General features: G+C 40.5%; 1 pseudogene; it reads left to right on the top strand.

Moving 5' to 3' along the window:
- Nucleotides 1–14,253: 14,253 nt before the first annotated feature.
- Nucleotides 14,254–23,490, top strand: LOC114116434 (GTP-binding nuclear protein Ran-like; annotated as a pseudogene).
- Nucleotides 23,491–25,618: the final 2,128 nt, after the last annotated feature.

Below are 25,618 nucleotides of genomic sequence, written 5' to 3'. Positions count from 1 at the left end.
ACTGAAAGTCCTGGCCATAACGACCAGACAAGGGAAAGAAGAAAAGGCATCCAAACTGGAAAGGCATCCAAAACTGTCACTATTTGCAGATGACATGTTACTATATATGAGGGCGATTTAGTTGCCAAGTCATATCCAACTCTTGTGACCCCATGGACTGCAGCCCACCAGGGTCCTCTGTCCATGGGATTCTCCAGGCAGGAGTACTGGAGTGTATTGCTGTTTCCTTCTCCAGGGGATCTTCCTGACTCAGGGATCAAACTTGTGTCTGTAGCATTGCAGGTGAATTCTTTACCGCTGAGCCACCGGGAAAGCAATATACAAAACTCTAAAATCCCCACCAGAAAAACGTTAACTGTAAGTGGATTAAGCAAATATGCAGAATATACAATTAATATCCTGAAATCTATTGCTTTCGTATACTAATAACGGACCATCAAAAGAGAAAGCAAGAAAACAATTTTACTTAAAATCACACGAAAAAAGAATAAAGTGCCTAGGAATAAACTGAATTAAAGAGGTTAAAGACCTATACTCTGAAAGCTATATAATTTTGATGAAGAAAACTGAAGATAATATATATATCTAAACGGAAAGATATCCCATGTTCATCAGTTGGAGTAATTAATATTACTGAACTGTCCATACTACCCAAAAAAGTATACAGATTTAATGCAATTCCTGTCAAAATATTCATGACATTTTTCACAGACCTAGAACAAATAATCCCCAAATTTACATGAAACCACTAAAGACCTCAAATAGCAAAAGCAATCCTGAAGAAAATAAAGAGCAAAATTGGAGTACCATGCTCCCTGACTTCAGATAATGCTACAGAGTTACAGTAAACAAAACGGTAGGGAGGGGCACAAAAACAGATACATAAATCAATGGAACAGAATAGAGAGCCCATAAATAAATAAACCCACATGCCTGTGGTTAACTAATCTTCAATAAAAATATGCAATGGGAAAATAACAGTCTCTTTAATAAGTGGTGCTGGGAAAGCTCGGCAATTAAATCTTAAAGAATGATACTAGACCATTTTCTCTCACCACATATAAAAATAAACTCAAAATGGATTAAGACTCAAAAGGTAAAACTAAAAACCATAAAACTCCCATAAGGAAACACAGGCAGCACAGTTTTTGACATAAGTCTTAGCAATAATTTTCTACATCTGCCTCCTCAGGAAAGGGAGAAAAAAAGCAAAATAAACAAATGGGAGACAGTTAAAAGCTCTGCACCACAGGTTAAACTGTCAATAAAATGAAAGAACAACCTAGTGAACAGGAGGAAATATTTGCAAACAATAAGTCTGATAAAGTCTTAATATCCAAAATATAGGGCTTCTCCAGAGGCTCGCCAGTAAAGAATCTGTCTGCAGTGCGGAAGACACAGGAGACACGGGTTTGATCTTTGTGTTGGGAAGATCCCCTGGAGGAAGGCATAGCAAGTCACTCCAGTATTCTGGCCTGGAGAATCCCAAGGACAGAGGAGCTCGGCAGGCTACAGCCCACAGAGCAGCAAAAAGTAGGACACGACTGAAGCAACAGCATGCATGCACGTATCCAAAGTATAAGCAGCTTATACCGCTCAGCATCAGGAAAAGGCAAACAGCCTGATACAAAAATGGGCAGAAGACCCAAATAGATGGTTTTCCAAAGAAAACATACTGATGGCCAATCGGCACATGAAAATATGCTCAACATCACGAATCATCAGGGAAATGCAAATCCAAACTACCATGAGATACAGCCTCACACTTGTCAGATGGCTATTGTGAAAAAGTCAAGAAAAAACAAATGTTACTGAGGACGTAGAGAAAATGGAACTCCAGGACACTGTTGGTGGGAATGTAAATTGGTACAGATGCTGCAGGAAACAGTGAAGCTCCTATTCTTAAATACAAAACTGCCACATAATCCAGCAATTTCACTGCTGAGTATATTTCTAAGGGAAAAAAAACACACTAAATAGAAAAGACATATGCACCCCATTGTTCATAGAAGCATTATTTACAATAGCCAACACAAGCAAGTAATGTAAGTGTCCATCAACAAATGAAGGATGAAGATGAGGTGTATACATAACAGAATAACACTCAGCCATAAAAAAGAATGAAATTCTGTCATTTACAACTACATGGATGGATGTGGAGGGTATTATGTTTAATAAAATGTCAAACAGAAAAAGCAAATGCTGCTTTCACTTATATGTGAGTCTAAAAAAATAAAACAAACAAGTGAATATAAGAAAACCATAACAGACTCACAGATATAGAGAGCTAACTACTAGTTACACGTGGGGAGAGAGACATGGGAAAGGTCAAGACAGGTGTAGAGGATTAAAAAGTACAAGCTACTAACTATAACATAAATAAGATAGAGGATATAATGCACAGCACAGCAAATATAACCAATGTTATAATTACTGTAAATCAACTATAATCTGTAAAAGTATTAAACCATTCTCTTGTACACCTGAAACCAATATTGAATAACAACCATACTTCAGTTAAAAACAGGAAGAATAAAAGAATTGGAGAAAAAACAAAAATAAGAACAACAGAGACAACAAAGCTGCCAAAGAGACAGAAGACTCATTGGTGGTTGCTGCGGTCTGAGAAGAGTCAGGAAATGGAAGCAATGCTCAGTGGATAATTACTTTGCGGGTAACAAAGTAATTGCACAACATTTTGAATGCCCCCTAAATGCTACTGAATTGTTCCCTTTAAAATGGTTAATTTATGCTATGTGAATTTCACCTCAGTTATAAAATAAAGAATAAAAAACAGGAGAAAGGAAGACAATGGTAATACAGGTGAAAAACCCTGGCCATGATTTAATAATAGGTGTACAGGAATTTATACACTACTTTGCAAGTGTTAGAAATTTTACATAAAAATTAAATGAAAGCAAGAAAAACAAAACCGTTGAAAAAAATCAGTGAGCGTTTCTGTGGCAGAGACATAGTTCTTTAATTTTATTCCAGATATCCATTTGTCCAACTAAAAAATAACTTATTCCAACTTCCCTCACAGCTCTGTGACTAAACCATGTGACTAAATGTGGGCCAATGAGTTGTTAGCAAAAATGTTATCGGGGTCTCCAAAAAGGAAGGAGATAACCTCAAGATAATAAGAACCTCTTATTCTTATTGCTTGCCTGGAATGTAGGTATGATATCCAGAGCTCCAGCAGCCTGCTGTATCCAGGAAATCTGCAGTCACAAACTCAACCAACTTGGGATTTAATATATATTTTTTTAATTAAGACATTTTCAAAAAGAAAAGCTTGAATGTTGTACAGGCTGGCAACTATTTATGGAGCATTTACATTTTATTAAATATTAGGTATTATAAGTAACCTAGAGGTGGTTTAAAGAAAGTATATGAGAGGATATGTATAGGTTATAGGCAAATACTGCACCATTTTATGTAAGAGACTTGAGCACCCACAGTCTTTGGCATCTGCAGGGGGTCCCAGAACGAATTCCCCAAGGAAACAAGAATGGCTACTGAGATGCAGAGCAGAAACGTAGAAACTAGGGTGCCTGACGCACAGAGGAAAATCTGAACCATTCCCGAACTATCAACATTCAGGCTTAGCTTATGAAAGAAGGAAATTACTGTCTTGTTTATACCACTACTATTTGTGAGATTTTTTTTTCTGGTGCCTGGTGTGTATGTTTCTAAGCCTAACCCTATCTACTGCTTTTCTAATTTCTAACTGGAAATTTCTCTTGCTAATAATTCATATATAAACAGTTCTATATGGTTTCAAGAAACATTACATGCTTCAAACCATTCAGTTCAGTTCAGTCACTCAGTCGTGTCCGACTCTTTGCGACCCCATGAATCAAAGCATGCCAGGTCTCCCTGTCCATCACCATCTCCCGGAGTTCACTCAGACTCATGTCTATCGAGTCTGTGATGCCATCCAGCCATCTCATCCTTGGTCGTCCCCTTCTCCTCCTGCCCCCAATCCCTCCCAGCATCAAAGTCTTTTCCAATGAGTCAACTCTTCGCATGAGGTGGCCAAAGTACTCGAGCTTCAGCTTTAGCATCAGTCCTTCCAAAGAAATCCCAGGGCTGATCTCCTTCAGAATGGACTGGTTGGATCTCCTTGCAGTCCAAGGGACTCTCAAGAGTCTTCTCCAACACCACAGTTCAAAAGCATCAATTCTTCGGCGCTCAGCCTTCTTCACAGTTCAACTCTCACATCCATACATGACCACTGGAAAGACCATAGCCTTGACTAGACGGACCTTAGTCGGCAAACTAATCTCTCTGCTTTTGAATATTGACGTTGTCAATAAAGCAGAAATATATGTTTTTCTGGAACTCTCTTGCTTTTCCATGATCCAGCGGATGTTGGCAATTTGATCTCTGGTTCCTCTGCCTTTTCTAAAACCAGCTTGAACATCAGGGAGTTCACGGTTCATGGATTGCTGAAGTCTGGCTTGGAGAATTTTGATCATTACTTTACTAGCATGTGAGATGAGTGCAATTGTACGGTAGTCTGAGCATTCTTTGGCATTGCCTTTCTTTAGGATTGGAATGAAAACTGACCTTTTCCAGTCCTGTGGCCACTGCTGAGTTTTCCAAACTTGCTGGCATATTGAGTGCAGCACTTTCACAGCATCATCTTTCAGGATTTGAAACAGCTCAACTGGAATTCCATCACCTCCACTAGCTTTGTTAGCAGTGATGCTTTCTAAGGCCCACTCGACTTCACATTCCAAGATGTCTGGCTCTAGATGAGTGATCACATCATCATGATTATCTGGGTCGTGAAGATCTTTTTTGTACAGTTCTTCCATGTATTCTTGCCACCTCTTCTTAATATCTTCTGCTTCTGTTAGGTCTAGACCATTTCTGTCCTTTATTGAGCACATCTTTGCATGAAATGTTCCCTTGGTATCTCTAATTTTCTTAAAGAGATCTCTAGTCTTTCCTATTCTGTTCTTTTCCTCTATTTCTTTGCATTGATTGCTGAAGAAGGCTTTCTTATCTCTTCTTGCTATTCTTTGGAACTCTGCATTCAGACGCTTATATCTTTCCTTTCCTCCTTTGCTTTTCGCCTCTCTTCTTTTCACAGCAATTTGTAAGGCCTCCCCACACAGCCATTTTGCTTTTTTGCATTTTTTTCCCATGGGGATGGTCTTGATCCCTGTCTCCTGTCCAATGTCACGAACCTCATTCCATAGTTCATCAGGCACTCTATCTATCAGATCTAGGCCCTTAAATCTATTTCTCACTTCCACGGTATAATCATAAGGGATTTGATTTAGGTCATACCTGAATGGTCTAGAGGTTTTCCCTGCTTTCTTCAATTTAAGTCTGAATTTGGCAATAAGGAGTTCATGATCTGAGTTCCTTCCCAATTCTCTAGTAGGCAACGTAAAGAAGGAACAGAAATTTATCAGCTAAGACTGTAGAGAAAACTTCACTAACAGGATCATGTACAAGCGGGGGAAATACATGGGTCACATGATTGCAAACATAAGTCATGTGTTTTTTTTTCCCCCCAGGTTCTTGACAAAGACGTGCAGAAACCTGTGTGACAAACTGAGACAATCCTTCTCTCCCAGGATCAAATGCTGCCTGGAATTAAACAGGATTGGGGTTATTGGGTCTCCTGTTTTCTAATTATGTACCAGTTAACAGAGAATGAAAATTATTTAAAAGCTTTATTTTTGTATGTCTTTCTTCTTCGTAAGAGAAAGAATTCCTAGACTTCCTTCTCTTACTTTTTCTAGCCTTAATATGGTATTTCCCAGGAAGTCCATTGTCCTTATAACCAATGGTTCTGAGATGGGCGTGAGAAAGTGATCTTTCAAAACACCATTCAGGACCCTCTTTCTCAGACCATGAGCCCACTGACATTCTAAAATGTCAACATTAACAGATAAAATCCCTCAGTGTAATAAAATGCTTTATATAGGCCATTAAAATTCAATGTTCAGATGAAATGAAAAATATGTGTGTGAAACATTTTTCCTATGTGGCTTTTTAAATCCTAGAACTATATTTTTTAATGGGAAGAAAAGGTATTCTATTATCCTCCATTCCAGTTTCCAAGACAGTTCATTGAAAAGAGCTGACCTAGAATTCACTCTAAGAATTTTATGGCCATTTAAGGCTATTTAAGAAATGCTGCAATTTCAGAGCTTAGTCCAATATTCTATACGATAAAAGGGAAAGGTCAGATGCACTAGACACTTTGGTACAGAACAGCTCTCAAGCTATTAACAGCAAACTGAGATATTTTCAGGGAATCTGTAAGGTTAAATTTTTTCATAGAACTACTTAGACATTTTTTATCTTTTTCATTTTACTGACATTTGTACTCTGAAGGTACAAAAACCAGTGGGTGAAAACGCTGCTGTGTTAGTCTGAATCAAGGCAGTGCCACCAAACTATACGAGCACGCCTTGCTTTCTTCACCTCCACGTCCACACACCCTCAGTCAAAGAAGAAAAATAGAGAGCCAGTTTCACTTAAGATGTCTTTGATGAAATAGGAAAATAACCAATTTTTTAAACATTGAGAATTTAGGGAAACAATCAGTTACAATGTGGCTCTCCAGCAGCTTTTCTTATGAGTTTAATGGTGGTATTAACAACATAATTTAAAAAATATTGCACAATGAAATATATCACCATTTGGAAGACCTGCATAATTAAGTGAACCAATATTCACCAAATGACCAAAAAATATTACAAAAGCATATGTGACTTTAATATAAGAGGAAAAAAAATCTCATTAATATTGTTTTAGATTCCACATTGCGATTTACTTTTAAGAACCTACAACTTGTTGAATTTTGGTACATCAAAATACAATTGTCTGAAAAAGTTACAAAAATAGTTCTACTTTAATACTTGTTTTGAAAATTGGAATTTATTCCTACAATTATCACTGGATGAATGCAGAAAACTGCCCCCAGCTGCAACGGCCATGTAGGAATACGTAAAACACACGCGTGCGTCACACAAGGCTATTGAGATGCGCCTATGCACAGCCAATGTCCCAGTGTTCCCTTAGATTCCACATCACCCTCCTACCACCGCTACCCAGAAATTCACAAGGTGCAACCCTTCCAGCTGCTAAGAACACGGGCCGCACCCTCCCCCTCTTTAGTTTTCCCCATTTCCTTTCTGTTGACCTTGTACTTTTCCTGTGTCTGTGTTCTCCTTTCTTACGTCATCTCTCTTATTTTCTCCCTTTTGCTCTTAAAGTGGTAGACCTGGGAGCAGGTAGGTAGCCTGGCCAGGGAGCCAGACCTGAACAAACTGTCGGTCTTTCGCAAGGTACTGTGCTATATTACAGTATTTGTCCACTTGTTACATTTAACGTGTAAAACTGTACTGCCATTTTACTAGATGCCAGCCTGGTTTTGTTGTTGTTGTTCCTGTTGTTTGGGTTTCTATCTTTGTTTTCTTAACTTTTAATTTTCCTATCCATTTTAAAACTAAACCCTTAACTAGTTCTTCGTATCTCACTAAGAAGTTTTGAAGTGCTTTATCCATTCCCATCCTCCTTTTCAGACAACTTTTTCCTGAGCGTTTTAGGAATGCATGTATGCCATTATTGCAGAACTGACAGTACTCCTTCCAAAGAATTTTTCATATTCTTTGAATATTACCTATTCTCCATAAACTTCATCCAGATTTACTTCATATACTTCAACCAAAACACTGTACCGTAACATCTTCCACGCAGAAGCAGAAATGTGAATCCATTGTATTCTATTAGGAAATACTAAACACAGTGAAAAGACAACCCACAGATTGGGGGAGAATATTTGCAAATGGTGTGACCAACAAAGGATTAGTCTCCAAAATTTACAAACAGCTCATGAAGCCTAACAGCATCAAAGCAAACAACCCAGACAAAACATGGGAAGAAGGCTTTTAAACAGACTTTTCTCCAGAGAAGATACACAGATGGCCAAGAGGCACATGACGCGATATTCAGCTCCACTAATCAGTAGAGAAATGCAAATCAAAACTACAATCACATGTGAGATATCACTTCACATCAGTCAAATGACTATCATCAAAAATCCGCAAACAATAAATACTGGAGACGGGGTGGTGAGAAAGGTACCTGCCTCCACTGTTGGTGGGAATGCAGATTGGTACAGCCGCTGTGGAGAACAGCATGGAGGTTCCTTAATGAACTAAAAACAGAGCTACCATGCATGCTGTACTAAGTTGCTGCTGCTGTTGCTGCTGCTAAGTCACTTCAGTCATGTCCCACTCTGTGCGACCCCATAGATGGCAGCCCACCAGGCTCCCCCGTCCCTGGGATTCTCCGGGCAAGAATAATGGGGTGAGATTCCGTTTCCTACTCCGGGGGAATCTTCCTTAACCAGGGATCAAACCTGCATCTCTTGCGTCTCCTGCATTGGCAGGAGGGTTCTTGACCACAAGTGCCACCAGGGAAACCCAAAGAGTTACCATATGACCCTGCAGTCCCAGTCCTGGGCATGTATCTAGAGAAAAATGTGATCTAGAAGGACACATATGCCCCAGTGTTCATTGCAGATGTTTACAGTAGCCGAGACACGGAACAGCCTAAATGTCCATAGACAGAGGGATGGATAAGGAAGATGTGGTACGTAAATACCAGTCATTAAAAAGAAAAAATAATGCCATTTTCAGCAATATGGGCAGACCTAGAGAGTGTGGTACTGAGTGAAGTAAGTCAGACTGAGAAGTATAAGTATCATATGACATCCCTTATGTGTGGAATCTAAAAAGAAATGATACAAATGAACTTACAAATCAGAAAGTCGCAGAGTTAGAGAACAAACTTATGGCTGTCCAGGGGAGGGATGAGGGGCAGGGATAGTTAGGGAGTTTGGGATGGACATGGCCACATTGCTATATTTAAAATCAGTAACCTGGAAGGACCTACTGTGTAGCACATGGAACTCTGCTCAACGTTATGTGGCAGCCCGGATGGGAGGGGAGTTTGGGGAAGCATGGATGCACGCCTGTGTATGGCTAAGTCCCTTCGCTGTTCGCCTGAAACTATCACAACATTGTTTATCGGCTATAGCCCCAATACAAATTTAAAAGTTTTAAAAAATAAAATAAAAATGTACAAACCATAAAAAATAGATAAAACACTCGTGAAAATGTACCAGGTTATCATTCTCAGGAATTTTTTGTTTTGGAAAATGTGGTTATTTTTCATAAAAAGTTAACTGCATGAGCATATTATTGTTATTTTAGTGAATTATCAATATATAAATAGTTTTATCATTTCTCTTAATTCCTGGTAGGATAAATATCAGGAGGTACAACCCACATAAGGCTTCTCTGGTGACTCAGATGGTAAAGAACCTGCCTGCAAGGCAAGAGACACAAGTTCATCCCTGGGTCAGGAAGATCTCTTGGAGAAGGGCCTGGCAACCCACTCCAGTATTCTGGCCTGAAGAATTCCACGGAGAGAGGAGCCTGGCTAGCTACATTCCATGGGGTTGCACAGAGTTGGACACGACTGAGCGACTAACACACCATATATAACCCACATAAAGAAAAACTCTTTAGGTCCCTCAGTGTTTCAAGAGTATAAGGAGGTCTTGAGCTCAAACAGTTAAGTGTTTAGAAAAACATCTATTTATAAGTTTTTTTTTTTTATTGTGTTAGACAGCATCCAGGTTGAAACACAATATCGTAATTGCTCTCTATGCAAAAACTATATGAAGATTGAGGTTTCAACCTGGTAAGTGAAAGGTAGGTCCCTGGACCTGAAGCATTATGAAAAGAATCTCTTTGTTATTTTGAGTAGAAGTAGACAAGAAAGACGGAGAAGGCAGTGGTACACCACTCCAGTACTCTCGCCTGGAAAATCCCGTGGACAGAGGAGCCTGGTAGGCTGCAGTCCATGGGGTCACTGAGAGTTAGACACGACTCAGTGACTTCCCTTTCACTTTACACTTTCATGCATTGGAGAAGGAAATGGCAACCCACTCCAGTGTTCTTGCCTGAAGAATCCCAGGGACAGGGGAGCCTGGTGGGCTGCCATCTGTGGGGTCGCACAGAGTCAGACACGACTGAAGTGACTTAGCAGCATCAGCAGCAGACAAGAAACAGCTAGAGTAGCGTGGAGAAATTATACTTAAATGTTCAGAAAAAGTCTAGAAGACTTGGCAGGAAGAGCTGAAAGAGCAGGTTTACAGGCAACAATCAGAACATGCAATGACCCAAATCAAACCCTTGAAAGTCCCACCAATCACAAGAGGATTCTAAGTTTTCTGTGATAAAATTCAAAATAAGAAGACAATTATTTTATCAGTTATTACAATAGTACTGAGCCCAGAAAGCTGGAAAGTTCGGCATCACTCTGGTGTTTATGATTGCATCAGACATTTCCCTTATGTCACTGACACCTCCTCCATGCCTCCGTTTTCCTGTATCAGAAGTGAGGCCAACTTGTTTCCCAGATGACACCAAGGGGTAAAAACTGGAGAAAAGCCAAAAGCTTTGTGTTTTCTTGTGTATCTAAATGCTAATACACTTCACTGATAATCTTCTATGTTTCCTGGGTCTCAAAAAATAAAATAAGGCAGCAGGGGGACCTTACTCTGCCAGTGAAATTACTATTGATTTATTTTTTTGTCCCTTATCCTTTATGAAATGTATCCTGTAGTTCCATCAAAAATAACACTCTGATGTAGACCACATAGTAAGTGAAAACCAGGGAAGTGATTTATGCCAGAAACATTCGTCAAGTTATGTCATTTTCATTTTCTTTTTTTGGTCAAACTATAGTAAGTATTATAGGGAAGAAATTATAATTTCAATCCCATTAATTGTTATTAAATCATATTTTTTGAAGATGCCTTTGATTTATTAGATTTCTTACTATTAAATGTTGAGTGTCTTAACAGTACACTTAAATATATTCACATTAATGGACAACATTTTTCTCTAAGAAAATAAATGCTGATGATAGCTGACAACCCCGGGTGAAACTGCAGTGATGACCTTTTGCTCTTGCTGCTTGTAGAAAGCAGTGGGGTAGACTGGGCAACATGATCCAAATCTGGGGACACCCCCTTGTCTTTCTAGAACAGGCTATCGACTCAGCTCTGTCGACAGAGAGCATTGCTAAAGCTGTCCCCAGGGGAACCACAGTCTCAGGGATAGGCACCGCATCTTCCATGTGAAATTGGACTTCTGAGGGATTTTTCATTCTCCTTTCATATTATTCTAACTCTGTAAATTCTATTCTCAGGCAAAGCACGAGTAGCTCACACACCAGGAATATGTGAGCTGTCAGATTTAGAGAAAAAAAAAGATCATCCTTTTCGCTGCCTATTGTCAACGCTATTTCTCATTTTACTATGCTTTATTCCACATTTTTATCTTAGAAAAATTAGGTAATAGTAGTTGTTCCTTATTCTGTTTAGCAGCAAAGAAGTTACAGTGATAATTATTAACATTTTGCTCAGCTTTTCCTATTGTCATACCATTAGGTAGCATTCACCATCTTTTTTTACACTATTTGAAGATTTGAGCTGATAGCCTGTCTTGGAGGTGGGTAGAGAGGCTTTGGAACAGTATAGTATAATAGCAGTCACTTTGATCTCTCCTCACACAAGAGTTTTTAGACATCACAGTTTTTTGTCTAACAAATGACTCATTCCATGATGTTTTGAAAAAGAAAAAGAAAAAGTAATGGACACATAAGCACAAAATTATCCCCTAGGTAATGTTAGGTGGACATAGAAAATTCAGTGAAGCAGAATTTTTAATAATCTTTTATGAAAGGTTATTGATTGATCATCTTAAAATCTACTAATTATTATTGTTTCTGAGGGGAAAATAATGAGATAATTTTTCCTCCTAGATTGAAAGATCAACACACTCTAAAAATAAGCAATCCTAAGCATAACAAGAAAAGAGAAAACATCCAGATTCATAGTAGCAGTAGTTCCTCTGTAGTTGCCAAAACCTAAATAATTTCTAGAACATGAAAGCAACTACAGTTCTTGTCACTCCTTGATTTCCTTAATAAAAATGGGCTCAGCTACAAACGCAGCTCCAATGTCAAGAATGCAGCTTCCCTGTTAATGCCCATCATCGTGAAAATGGAGCTTAGAACATTTAAGCAACAAACAAGACTGTTTAGATGAGCCATGAAGTTCTGAACTATGCGATCACCTTGGAATAAAGTAGAGCCAGATTCTAAATAGCAGCTATTACTATTTATCATTTTAATAACTTCAAATGAGAGGTAGATGTAAATAAGCTTTGCTATTATTGTACCTAGGGGATCATGAGCATTGATGTGCAAGACTCCAGAATAATGAGCTTATGAAAGAGATGCTCCCACTCTGGAAAGCAATACAATTAACTAGCAAATTTTTCCAATACATTTTATAAAAATTAATCACATTCCAACATCTTTCTGAAAGTAGTCAGTAGTACCCCTTCTTTGCGCTTTAACCACAGTTTTTTTTTTCTTTTTCTGTTGTATTTTGTGGGGCCTAATATCAGGAAAACTGTTGTGTCAAACCCCCAAATGTTTAAAATTCTTTGCCTCAGGCCTGTGAACTAAACCCCTGCCAGTTTCACCAGCTCTGCAGGCATTAATACTAAAGTTGATGATAGGAGGTACTGTCAACATTCCCCCAAGTCTAAGAACTGAGAACTGTCAGAATTGCAATTTTTCTAAGTAGCCCTATAGGTAGCCGGTGTCACCACGCATTTCCTTCCGAGGGTCCATAAGATAAATCCTTCGAAGGCAAGGGCAGTAATCAGAAAATGGTAAATGAACACTTGTGAAATCAACTTTAGGGTTTCACTTATCTTTTCAAGTAAGAAACAGAAATAGTGTTTGAGAAGGCCAAGAAAGTTGGGAGAATCATGTTTCTATTTGGACTTCAAGGATGAATTTCTAAATAGAACCAAGCAAGTCACATTTGGGAAGCTTGGAGCAAGAGCAACACAGAATCACATGGAGTGAAGTGAAATGAAATTCGCTCAGTCGTGTCGACTCTTTGCACCCTCCTGGACTATAGCGCCCATGGAGTTCTCCAGGCCAGAACACTGGAGTGGGTAGCCATTCCCTTCTCCAGGGGATCTTCCCAAGCCAGGGATCAAACCCGGGTCTCCCACATGGCAGGAGGATTCTTTACCAGCTAAACCACCAGGGGAGTCACATGGAACCTGTCTAAATATTTTAAGATATAAATCAAGCCAAAACACTCTTAAATAAAATGTTATATCCTCCTCCCTTTGCAGTTCTTGGATTTCTCAGACTGCCACTCAGGAATGTAGCAGTCTAGGACAAGCCATTTCCACGTCAGTGCCCACTTTGACCCCTGTTCCTTGCACCCCAAATCCACCACACCTGGCATGAAGGTTCTCCTGCCATAGGAGGTAGCCATAGTCTATTCCAGCCTACATATTCAGGCTGTACTTGCGTCCCTCCCTGCACAAGCAGCCACTCTTTAGCCACCCCTTGGGTCAACCACTGATTCCCCTCTCCATTTGGACTAGTCTGTCATTAATCTGGCCAGATGTCAAACTCAGGGGACTCATTCAGACTCTGCTAAGTATAATGCTTCTGAGGAGTGGAATTCTGGTGTCCTACATCTTCAGAACGTGGTCTAAATGGGTTGATGTGCAAAAACTGCAGAGTGTTAGTATTAGTCACTCAGTCGTGTCCGACTCTTTGTGACCCCATGGACTGTAGCCCACCAGGCTCCTCTCTCCGCGGAATTCTCCAGGCAAGAATACTGGAGTGCATTGCCATTTCCTTCTCCAGGACATCTTCCCAACCCAGGGATTGAACACGGCTCTCCCACACTGCAGGCAGACTCTTTACCTACTGAGCCACCAGGGAAGCCCATAGGTATGTCCAATTGGACCCCATGGTCTAAACAGGGTGATGCTGCAAAAGCTGCATAGGTATGTCCAGCTAGACCCATGAACTCTTTGACGGAGAATGTCACAAATAATGAAGAACCAGAGCAGGGCAAAGGCCCAGCTCATTTGGGTGTAAGGATGGTATTACAGATTAGGATAGTTTATCGATTTTCCAGAAGAATTATCTGTGGGTAATATCTGTCCTTAGATGTTTTTTCATTGTATATTCCATCAATCAAAGGGCCAGTGGGCAAGTCCAAGCCAAGTAAATTTAAATTTAAAAGGTCAGGAATGTTGAACCAAGAGAAGAAGATGGAAAATCATTGGAGACACCCACAGACTCTGCTGTTTTCGAATGATGTCCTTTGTCACAGTTAAGAACGTGGAGCTTCCATCACCATGCAGCTGTCCTCCAGGAGGTCTGTGTGGCTGTTCAGAAGCATACACTATGCTTGTTCGAATCTGTTTCACTTTGGATAAAGTGAATCACATTGGAGGAAGTAACCATTGTTGTCCATTCCTAACAAGTACTCAGCACCAGGCATCCAAATGAACTCAGAGGACTGAGAATTTGTTGATCTGGAAGTCATACTAGATGATAAATTGAAAAGAGAGCAACTCACATAGGAAAGCCTGAGGCAAATTGGGCAGGTTGAACTCTGACCCCTCACACTGCAGGCAGAGACAGAAAGGGCATTCCGCAGGACTTTCCTGACTTAGTAGGCTACCTTGTGGCAGTTATATCCGTAATTTATGTGTCTTCTGCAAAGAAGTGGTGACCAAATCGCAATACAACGTAGAGGGAATGGGTCTCTAACGGTTTGTGCTTTTCCTTAACAGGACTCTCTGGCTTTCTTTACGGTTGGCCTCCAGATTTCTGGGGACCCCAGCACAGCTTCATCTGTTCACATCCACAGCTGGCCCAGTCATCACCAGCATCTCAAGGGCAGATCTGGGCAAGTCTTGCCACAGCAGGACGCCACTCATTTCTGGAGTCACCAGATGTAAGAAATGGAAAGGAATTTTGTAATCAATTATCCAAATCCCTCATTTTATAGATGGGGACCAACAACTTAAGTGACATGTGCTTGACCACATGGCTTGAGAATAGAAGCCAGGGTGGTTGTAGCGTAGTCGCTTAGTCACATCCGACTTGTGACCCCGCGACCCCATGGACTGCAGCCTGCCAGGCTCCTCTGTCCATGGAGTTCTCCAGGCAAGAATACTGGAGTGGATTGCCATGGAAAGGAAAAGAAAGGGAAATAGATAATTGGCAGCCGGTGGCAGTCGAGGAACCCATTCCAGTACTCTTGACTGGAAAACCCCATGGGCAGAGGAGCATGGCAGGCTGGAATCCACAGGGTTGCAAAGAGCTGGACACGGCTGAGCACACAGGCACACACTCAACATTAGGGAGGCATGTGCTGTGCGAGGCGCTTGACTCAGTTGACTGTTTTCAGTCTTCATGTCAATCATGAAGGACGCCTACTTACTAATCTCATTTGCAGATGAGGGAGCAGAGGCTCAGCTCAGCCACATGATTTTCCTGAGTATGAGTGGCAGAGCCAGGACCCACGGTCTATGTTCACTGCACCACATCAAGCGGCCTCTCATATTCTGCACACTGTTATGTTGTTCACAATATTTACGGTTCTTGTGGTGGGAATACCTAATCAGTTCATTTAGAAATAGACAAAGTAGAGTGGACCATGTGGAATCTCCTGTCTTCCTACCGGTGACCTTGTGATGAAGACGGTGGCACACCGCAGTCCCTTTCATCAGTCCACGATAATACGAGTAACAACTCACTGTGACTTTTACTTACAAAACATTTTTATAATCCCAAGCCTGTGAGGTCATTGCCACTATTATCTTTTCCATTTTTAAAACAATGAAACTGAGACACAACAAAGATTTTGAGATACATGGTCCAAAGTCATAAAGGTAAGTTAGGAAGCATAATAAAAACTTAAAAATGAGTTTTCTGACCACGTATACATCCAAGATTTTGAAGAACCTAAATTTCTTAAAAATTTGAAGAGTATCTAAATAGAGACTACTTTGGACTCTGTGGGAGAGGGAGAGGGTGGGATGATTTGGGAGAATAGCATTGAAACATGTATAATATCATATAAGAAACAAATCACCAGTCCAGGTTCAATGCAGGATACAGGATGTTTGGGGCTGGTGCACTGGGGTGACCCAGAGGGATGGGATGGGGAAGGAGGTGGGAGGGGAGATCAGGATGGTGAACACGTGTACACCCATGGCAGATTCATGTTGATGTATGGCAAAACCAATGTAACATTGTAAAGTAAAAAAAAATAATAATAATTGTAAAATGATGCTGAGCATCTAATAAAGTAGGGGCTACTTGTAAAGCCATTTGACCAAAAAAATAATAATAATAAATAAATAGAGACTAGTGTCTTATCAATGCTGGTCAATGAATATACATTTCCTATTAAGAAAATGACAGAGATTTACGACTCCTATTTACAACAATTACTTTGAAGGATTCACAGAAATTTAAACTCTTAATAATTGAGTTGGTAATTGAGCTTAGGAAGGCTGAAGCACTTGGCAAAATGTATCACAAGTGAGACAAAAAGCAAGCCAAGAAGCTCATTAATCACTGTTTTCCATTCACTGATTACAGAAAAGTAAGAGACTCAGTCCTGCTAAATGGGGGCTACATAATTTCTTTCACAACAACACATAGTCCCTGAATTTCCAGACAGAACATCTTTGAGTCATGACCGAAGTCAAATATGATTCTTTTAAAGGGTTTTCTTGCAATTAATTTTATTAGTAAAACTATGGTAAATAGTATATTAACAAAGAGACTATTCTCTGATTTTCACATGTGATGTTTCTATGTATATATTACTTTGGCTTAGATAAAAGCAATTAAATTTAAAAAATTGCTTCCTCTATCTCTACCCCAAAAATTATTTAAAACAGCATCATGTAAAGTACCAGTCAATGCTTCTTTCATAAATCCATACACACACCAAAAAAAAGCGGGGTGGGGGGGGGGGAAGACATGTTGAAAAATGTTTTGTGTTTCTGTTAATGTAGAGCGGTAAAAATTATTTTACTCTAAGTGTGGTAATAGTATAATACAGTTATATGACTCTCTTTTTTAAAATATCAAACATGTATTTTTCCAAATAAGTGTTAGCCTTTCTCAACCTTTTGGAAATAAGGTGGAATATAAATGCACAATGAAAAGTGAATGATGTTGTCAGCTCACCATACATAATCCTGTTAACACTTTCATTGTTCAGGCTCTTTCTAGTTCCCTTTCAGAATCCCTTTCAAAGCCTGTGGCACCTTATTTAAATGAATGTAATGACAGCAAGTGCTCATCCTTTCAGCAGCCTTTTATTTTTTGGAATCATAAAAATGTCCTTTTTTTCCAACTCAGATAAGTTTGGAGAGTCTATGAAGTTATACATTTAGAAGTCTATTCCTCACAATCAAAGAAATCCTAACGTGAGCGCTAAGAAAAGAAAGTCTTAAACAGAATGCCAGTCCAGACCCTATAGACATGAGTTTTCACCTTTCAAGGATTTTGGTTTTGGTTTCTGTTATTAACCTCTCTCCCTCTCTCTCTCCATGCTCTCTCTCCCCGCTCTCTCTCCCTGTAGTTAGGTTACAGTGGTAGAATGTGGGGATTTTGGTTTTGGTTTCTGTTATTAATCTCCCCCCACTCTCTCTCTCCCCGCTCTCTATCCCTGCAGTTAGGTTACAGTGTTAGAATGTGGACAGGTGGGTGTGTATTCTGTGTATCTTGTCCATGGTCTTCTGTCCAAAGAGAAAAGCTACTCAAACATAGTTCATATCTTGATTTCTATGTCAGCAATGTAGGTTAAAACACAAATATCATCCTGATTCTCAAGAATAAACTCTGAAAGAAACGTTCTAAGTGGATTTTCTAGGATCACTCAAGGAGTTTCTCAATTAACATTTCTTAAATTCATGCCCCTGAAAACAATGCCACAATTTTCCAGTGAATCTTCCCTAAAACAAGATCTGTAATATTTTTAACAAATTATGAGGAATGTGATAGCCTAAGCTAAGAAAAAATAGCATCTCTGTTTAAAATTTAATTTCATTTGGAATTAAATCACTTATTCATTACAATTAGTAATATTTGGATTATATTGGGTATTAGGTCCATAATACAGTATACATACTGTCCATGTGAAATAGTACTAAAGAACATAAGCTTTCCATGTTTTATAAAAAATAAGTGGTGTTATAGTGGCCTTTCTATCCACCTGAAAAGTTCTTAGGCCCAATATAAGATTCTGTGTTAATGTGAAGACTCTTCATTCCTCTAAGACAGATAATTGTAGGAGATCAGTTCAAGATGGAAGAGTACGACTCCTGTGAGAGTCTTTGCTCATCTTCTCCTGTGAGAGCCCCAAAATCACAACTAGATGTTGAACAACCATCAGCAGGAGAATGCTGGAACATACCAAAGAAAGATGCTCCATGCTCAAAGACAATGAAGAGCTTCAGTGAGATGGCATGAGGGGTGCATGGTAAAGTCTAACCCCATACCCCCGGGGTGGGCAACCCACAAGCTACAGAACAATATACCAAAGAAGTCCTCCTGCTATCATGAAGGTCTGAGCCCCACAGCAGCCTTGGGATCCAGCAAAGGGACTAGGAATCCCCAGGGAATCTGACTTGGAAGACAAGTGGGATTCGGCTGCAGGACTTCCATGAAACTGGAGGAAACAGACACTCCACTCCTGGAGGGCACAAACAATACCTAGTGAGCACCAGGACCCAGGAGAAAGGAGGAGTGATCCCACAGGAGACTGACCCAGGCTTATCTGTGAGTGTTGGAGGGTCTCCTAAGGAGTCGTGAGTTAGCAGAGGTTCACCACAGAAATGTGGGCAATGGCAGCAGCAGTTCTGGGAGCTAGGTTACCATTAGCTTTACCACAGAGTGTGTAGACCACAGGGCTGGGTGGCCCCAAGCTAAACAACTAACAGGGAGGGAGTGAAGCCCCGTCTATCAGCAGACAATTTGATTAAAATTTTTCTGAGTGCTATGCCCCAGAGAGACTCAGTTTTGCTCACCTCCAGTCCCTTCCATCAGGAAGCTTGCACAAGCCCTTATGCCTCACCCACCAGAAGGCAGACAGAAGAAGCAAGAAGAACTACAGTCCCACAAGAAAATCCAGAACTAAAGTCCAGAAAGAAAACCAGTCACAGAAAGCCAATCAGAATGAAAAGGCATAGAATTATTTCCCAGATGAAGGAGCAAAATAAAACCCCAGAAAAACAACTAAATTAAGTGGAGATAGGAAACCTTCCAGAAAAAGAAGTCAGAATAATGATAGTGAAAATGATCCAGGGCCTCAGAAAAAAGAAAGGAGAAGATGAACAAAATGTTTACCAAAGACCTAGAAGAACTAAAGAACAGAGATGAACAATACTCGAGAAGGGGATCAATAACAGATTAACTGATGCAGAAGAACAAATAAGTGACCTAGAAGACAGAATGGTGGAATCACTGTCAGAAAACAGGATATAGAAAAAGAAAGAAAAGAAACAAAGACAGTCTAAGAGACTTCTGGGACAACATTAAATGCACCAACATTCCCATTATAGGGGCACAAGAAAGAGAAGAGAGGGAGAAAGGACCTGAGAAATATTTGAAGGGAAAATAGCTGAAGACTTCCTTAACATGGAAAAGGAAATAGTCAACCAAGTCCAGGAAGTGCAGAGAGTCCCAGGCAAGATAAACCTAAGAAGGAACACAAGACACAATGTAATCAAAATTAAAGACAATGATAAAATATTAAAAGCAACAAGGGAAAATGACAAGTAATATACAAGGAGACTCCCATAATGTTATCAGCTGATTTCTCAATAGAAACTCTACAAACCAGAAGGAAATGGCACAATATACTCAAAGTGATGAAAGGGAAGAAGCTACAACCAAGACTACTCCACCCAGCAAGACCCTCATTCAGATTTGATGGAGAAATTGAAAGTTTTACGGAAAAATAACAGTTAAGAGCACTGCTAAACCAACTTTACAACAAATGCTAAAGAAATTTCTCTAGGCAGAAAACACAAGAGAAGGAAAAGACTTATGGAAAATAAACCCAAAGTAATTAGAAAAATGATAATAGGACCATACATATTGATAAGAAGAGGTTGCAAGAATACACAGAACTGTACAAAAAAGATTTTCATGACCCAGATAATCAAAAAAGTTTAAGTGTGAATAAAATCAGCAAAAGAGAAGTTATTCTAAACCACTTAGTAGATCAAAAGGAAAATTCAAATGACAACTCAAGGCTATTGACTTCTGCCTTCACGTTTTATTTAACAGCTCATTCACTCTTCTTGTAATACAAATATTCTTACAGAAACAGCTAAAATTTTCTAAGCTTTTGATTGGAACCAAAAAGAGAGAGAGAGATCTAAAATGACTCAAGTTTTAAGCCCTTAGTATTATTTTTCAATTTGGTAACTGTGTTTTCCCATTCAATGAGTCATAGACCAACCTATAAGAGATTATTCATGAAGGCAAAGTACTCAGGCCAAAAACACAGTGGTAAAAGCTCAAACAAAATATTTGTAAAAACCTTAATTAATTCTGATACTAAAACCTCTTTCAGATTGTTCAGACAGAGAAACTAAGTGAATAGAGTCATTGCTTTCAAGCACAAATGTAAGAGGTATTAGAAACAGTCTTTTAAAATTATCCTTGCAAGTCTCAGGAAGACAGACTTGGGTCCAATAGCTCTGTGAGAAATACAGGGGGTGCTCCACAGCCCTAGACGTAACGCAGACAAGGCAGACTAAGACCCTGGGCCTGGGACCATGGAATAGCCTGGATCAAGTTCAATCCCCACTGCTCTCTAGCTGTGTGAGACTGGGCAAGTCCCCAACATCTCTGATTCTTAGAGTCCTTTTCTATAAAGTGATGTCAACAATAGCCACTGCCTCATGGGGTTGTGATGTTACATGCTAATGCCCAGCAGAGTGCCTGCCCATATCAATTATTAGCTAACATGATTAAAAAATTAAGATCTCTTAAGCAAAATAGATGGCCACTTTACCTGCTCATTCATGGATAAGCAACACACAATGGCTGCTTCAAAAGGATTCCAAAGAAAACTCCATGACTTGATAGTCTGCAAAGCAAAGCAGAGGAAAAGAAAACCCCCTGGAGAAAAACTGCCTCTAGCACAAAAATGCCTAGCTCCGGCTCTGCATTTTATTAACACATTGGGAGAAATTTAGAGTAATCTGGTAACATAGTTCTTAAAATGGGATTTTTCTCACATCATTTCAACAGTACCTTTCAACGCTCAAGTAAACATGTTCATTTAGAACCTAGTCTACCATGAAGAGCAAATCAAGAGAAAAAATAGTTTTTCTGCGTTGTCAATCCAAGTCATCACACGAGAATATGTCAGTAATACTCAACAAGTGCCATGAATATAAAAATTACCATTTTAGAGACAGTTATTTGAATAGTTTCACGCTGTTTGTCAGAATCAGAAATTAAGTGATTCTTCCAGAAAACTAGAGAATAAAATAGACGCGCTCCCTTCGCAGTAGATGGTGGGGACGGGGAGTGAGAGTGCGGTTTGTTCATCAGGCACGTTGACAGTTTATAAGTTTGCAAAATGCCTGATACATAAATGTCTCAGAGGCACAAAGTGGTTGTTATTCAAAAGTCTTTCTATAGGCCAAGTACTTGATCTTTCAGTTCTATCTTTTGGATTGTATCAAAACTTTAGCCTTATGAGTTGTAGCCCATAATAATTGCATTTCATTAAGTGAACAACAATCCTATAGGCAAATATTACAATTTGTATTATAGTTATGGAAAAACCACACAAAACTAATTGACCCATTCAGAGCCATGCAGGCTCAGCAGTGTAGTGGAAAGAATTAATCAAGCTGGGTTTGAATACAGTTGGCACCTTCCATTACCTCTCAACTCTGACACCTTAGTGAAGTGAAGTCGCTCAGTCGTGTCCGACTCTTTGCGACCCCATGGACTGAAGCCTACCAGGCTCCGCCCTCCATGGGATTCTCCAGGCAAGAGTACTAGAGTGGGTTGTCATTTCCTTCTCCAGGGGATCTTCCTGACCCAGGGATCGAACCCAGGTCTCCTGCATTCCAGGCAGACACTTTAACCTCTGAGCCACCAGGGAAGACACCTTAAGGTCTTTGAAATTCAATTTCTTCTTTGTCAAATGGGCATAGCAATATCTACTTTCAAAGTTACTGTGAGAAATATGCAAGATACATGTGAAAAAGACTGGCACTTCATAGGCTCTCCATAAGCAGATGTACAAAGAAGTTCCATACTTCCAACAAGAAAAGAAAGTGAAGTTGCTCAGGCATGTCCAACTGTTTGCCACCCCATGGACAGTAGCCCACCAAGCTCCTCCACCCATGGAATTTTCTAGGCAGGAGTACTGGAGTGGATTGCCATTTCCTTTTCCAGGGGATCTTCCTGACCGAGGGATCGAACCCAGGTCTCCCACATTGAAGGCAGACACTCTACCATCTGAGCCACCGTGAATGTGCTGCTTAGAACAAGGTTTGAAATTTATTGATTGTAGACTGCTACAGGTGTTTTCCCAGAAACCCAGTAAAGGGAGTTTTCTGCTTCCAAACAGATGCAGATGGACATGACTGAATTTTTAATAGTATGGACTGTCCCTGTCAGGAAACTGACTGTCCGTGCAAGACTGCAGGTCAGTTAGGATCCTATAGATGCCCACCGGGTAGGTGGTCCTGCCAATGAGAACTGAAACCAAAAGGCAGGACATGAAATAAGCAATGGATCAGGCTCTCAGAAAGGTCTCATGGCCACCAGTTCAGAAAAAATAATAGGAAAAAAAAAATAGTGTATCCTCTATCTTTCCAACCCTCAGTCGGACAGGCACAGAGACGCTGCTGGAAGTAACACCGTGAAGGCTGCCCAAGGAGAACCCCAGGCTCTGTTCCAATCTGGTTCATGATGATAGTGCTGGGAAAACTGCATTCATGGAACGTCGTCTTGACCGGTGAATCTGAGATGTGTGTAGCTCCTTTGGGTGTTGAATATCCCCCTTGTGCTCCACACCAACAGGGGGCCTATTAAGTTCAACATATGGGATTCAGCTGGTAAGGAGAAATTGGGTGTTATGTCCAAGCTCAGTGTATCATTATAATGTTAGAGGTAACCTCGAGAGTGACTTACAGGAACATGCCTAACCAGCAGAGATCTAAGACCGATGTGTGAGGCCATCCCTATTGTGTTGTGTGGCAACAAAGTGGATATTAAGGACGTAAAGGTTAAGGCAAGTCAGCTGTCTTCCACCAAAAGAAGAATCTTCAGCACTGTGGCATTTGTGCCAAAAGTAACAACTCCTCTGAAGAGCCCCTGCTCTGGCCTGCTGGAGAGTTGACTGGAGGCTCTGACTTGGAGTCTGCTGCTGAGCCTGCTCTTACCCCGCCAGAGGTGATCGCGGACCCAGGCTGAGCAGCGCGGCAGGAGCGTGGCCTAGAGGCTGCCCAGACCACTCCTCTCCCAGATGGAGAGGGCGCCCCATGAGAAATGAGGCTGGGGCCCCGCGTCAGAAGTCTCTCTGTAGGCAACCGTCCTGCGATGTCAGCGGTGCGGTGTGTTTGCCTCTGTCCTACACAGCGAGGCAGAACGCGTGTTTGATCTCTGCATGCTGAAGGAGCTGGATGGGCTTCAGAGTGAATGTGGAGGTTAGACAAATGCCTTCACTTTTCAGCCCCGCATATTCAGGTGTTTTGGAACGTCGTTTCTTCCTCCTTCGGTTTCAAATATAAAACTGCTATAGTTGAATTGAAGGAAGTACGGAAAACCACTCGTCAATTCAGGTACGACCTGAATCAAATCCCTTACGATTATACAGGAGAAGTGACAAATAGGTTCAAGGGATTCAGTCTGATAGACAGAGTGCCTGAAGAATTGGCAGAGGTTCGTGACATAGTACAGGAGGCAGGGGCCGAGGCCATCCCCAGGAAAAAGAAATGCAACAAGGTGGAATGGTTGTCAGAGGAGGGCTTACAAACAGCTGAGGAAAGAAGAGAAGTGAAAGGCAGAGGAGAAAAGGAAAGATGCATGCATTTGAATGCAGAGTTCCAAAGAACAGCAAGGAGAGATTAAGAAAGCCATCTTAAGTGAACACTGCAAAGAAATAGAGGAAAATAAAAGAATGGGAAAGACTAGAGATCTCTTCAAGAAAGTTGAAGATACCAAGGGAATATTTAGTGCAAAGATGGGCACAATAAAGGACAGAAATGGTATGAACCTAACAGAAGCAGAAGATATCAAGAAGAGGTGGCAAGAATACACAGAAGAACTATACAAAAAAGATCTTCATGACCCAGATAATCACGATGGTGTGATCACTCACCTAGAGCCAGACATAATGAAATGTGAAGTTGAAGTCAAGGGGACCTTAGGAAGCACCACTATGAACAAAGGTAGTGTAGGTGATGGAATTCCAGCTGAGCTATTTCAAATCCTAAAATATGATGCTGTGAAAGTGCTGCACAGAACACGCCAGAAAATCTGGAAAACTCAGCAGTGGCCACAGGACTGGAAAAGGTCAGTTTTCATTCCAATCCCAAAGAAAGGCAATGACAAATAATATTCAAACTACCTCACAATTGCACTCATCTCACACTAGCAAGGTAATGCTCAAAATACTTCAATCTAGGCTCAACAATACATGAACTGAGAACTTCCAGATGTACAAGCTGGATTTAGAAAACACAGAGGAGCCAGAGATCAAATTGCCAACATCCTCTGGATCATGGAAAAAGCAAGAGAGTTCCAGAAAAGCATCTTCTTCTGCTTTATTGACTATGTCAAAGCCTTTGACTGTGTGGATCACAACAAACTGTGGAAAATTTTTAAAGAGATAGGAACACCAGACCAGCTTGTCTGGCTCCGGAGAAGCCTGTATGCAGGCCAAGAAGCAACAGTTAGAACTGGACATGGAACAACAGAATGGTTCAAAGTTGAGAAAGAAGTACATCAAGGCTGTACACTGTCACCCTGCTTATTTAACTTCTATGCAGAGTACATCATGAGAAACGCTGGGCTGGATGAAGCACAAGCTAGAATCAAGAGAAATATCGGTAACCTCAGATATGGAGATGGCACCTTCCTAATGGCAGAAAGCAAAGAGGAACTAAGGAGCCTCTTGATGAAGGTGAAAGAGGAGAGTGAAAAAGCTGGCTTAAAACTCAAAATTCAAAAAATGCCGCTTATGGCATCCGGTCCCATCACTTTATGGGAAATATGGGAAACAATGAGAATGGTGACAGTCTTAATTTTCTTGGGCTCCAAAATCACTGCAGATGGTGACTGCAGCCTTGAAATGGAAAGATGCTTACTCCTTGGAAGAAAAGCTATGACCAACCCAGACAGCATATCAAAAAGCAGAGACATTCCTTTGCCAACAAAGGTTCATCCAGTCAAAGCTATGGCTTTTCCAGTGGTCATGTACAGGTGTAACAGTTGGACCATAAATAAGGCTGAGGGCCAAAGAATTCATGCTTTCAAACTGTGGTGCTGGAGAAGACTCTTGTGAGTCCCTTGGTCTGCAACCAGTCAATCCTAAAGGAAATCAGTCCTGAATATACATTGGAAGGATTGATGCTGAAGCTGAAACTCCAATGCTTTGACCATCTGATGCAAA

The sequence above is a fragment of the Ovis aries genome, chromosome 9 (assembly GCF_016772045.2).
Source record: "Ovis aries strain OAR_USU_Benz2616 breed Rambouillet chromosome 9, ARS-UI_Ramb_v3.0, whole genome shotgun sequence".
Lineage (NCBI taxonomy): Eukaryota > Metazoa > Chordata > Mammalia > Artiodactyla > Bovidae > Ovis > Ovis aries.
The sequence above is the reverse complement of the archived record's forward strand: the minus strand, read 5'-3'. Positions and strand labels throughout refer to the sequence as shown.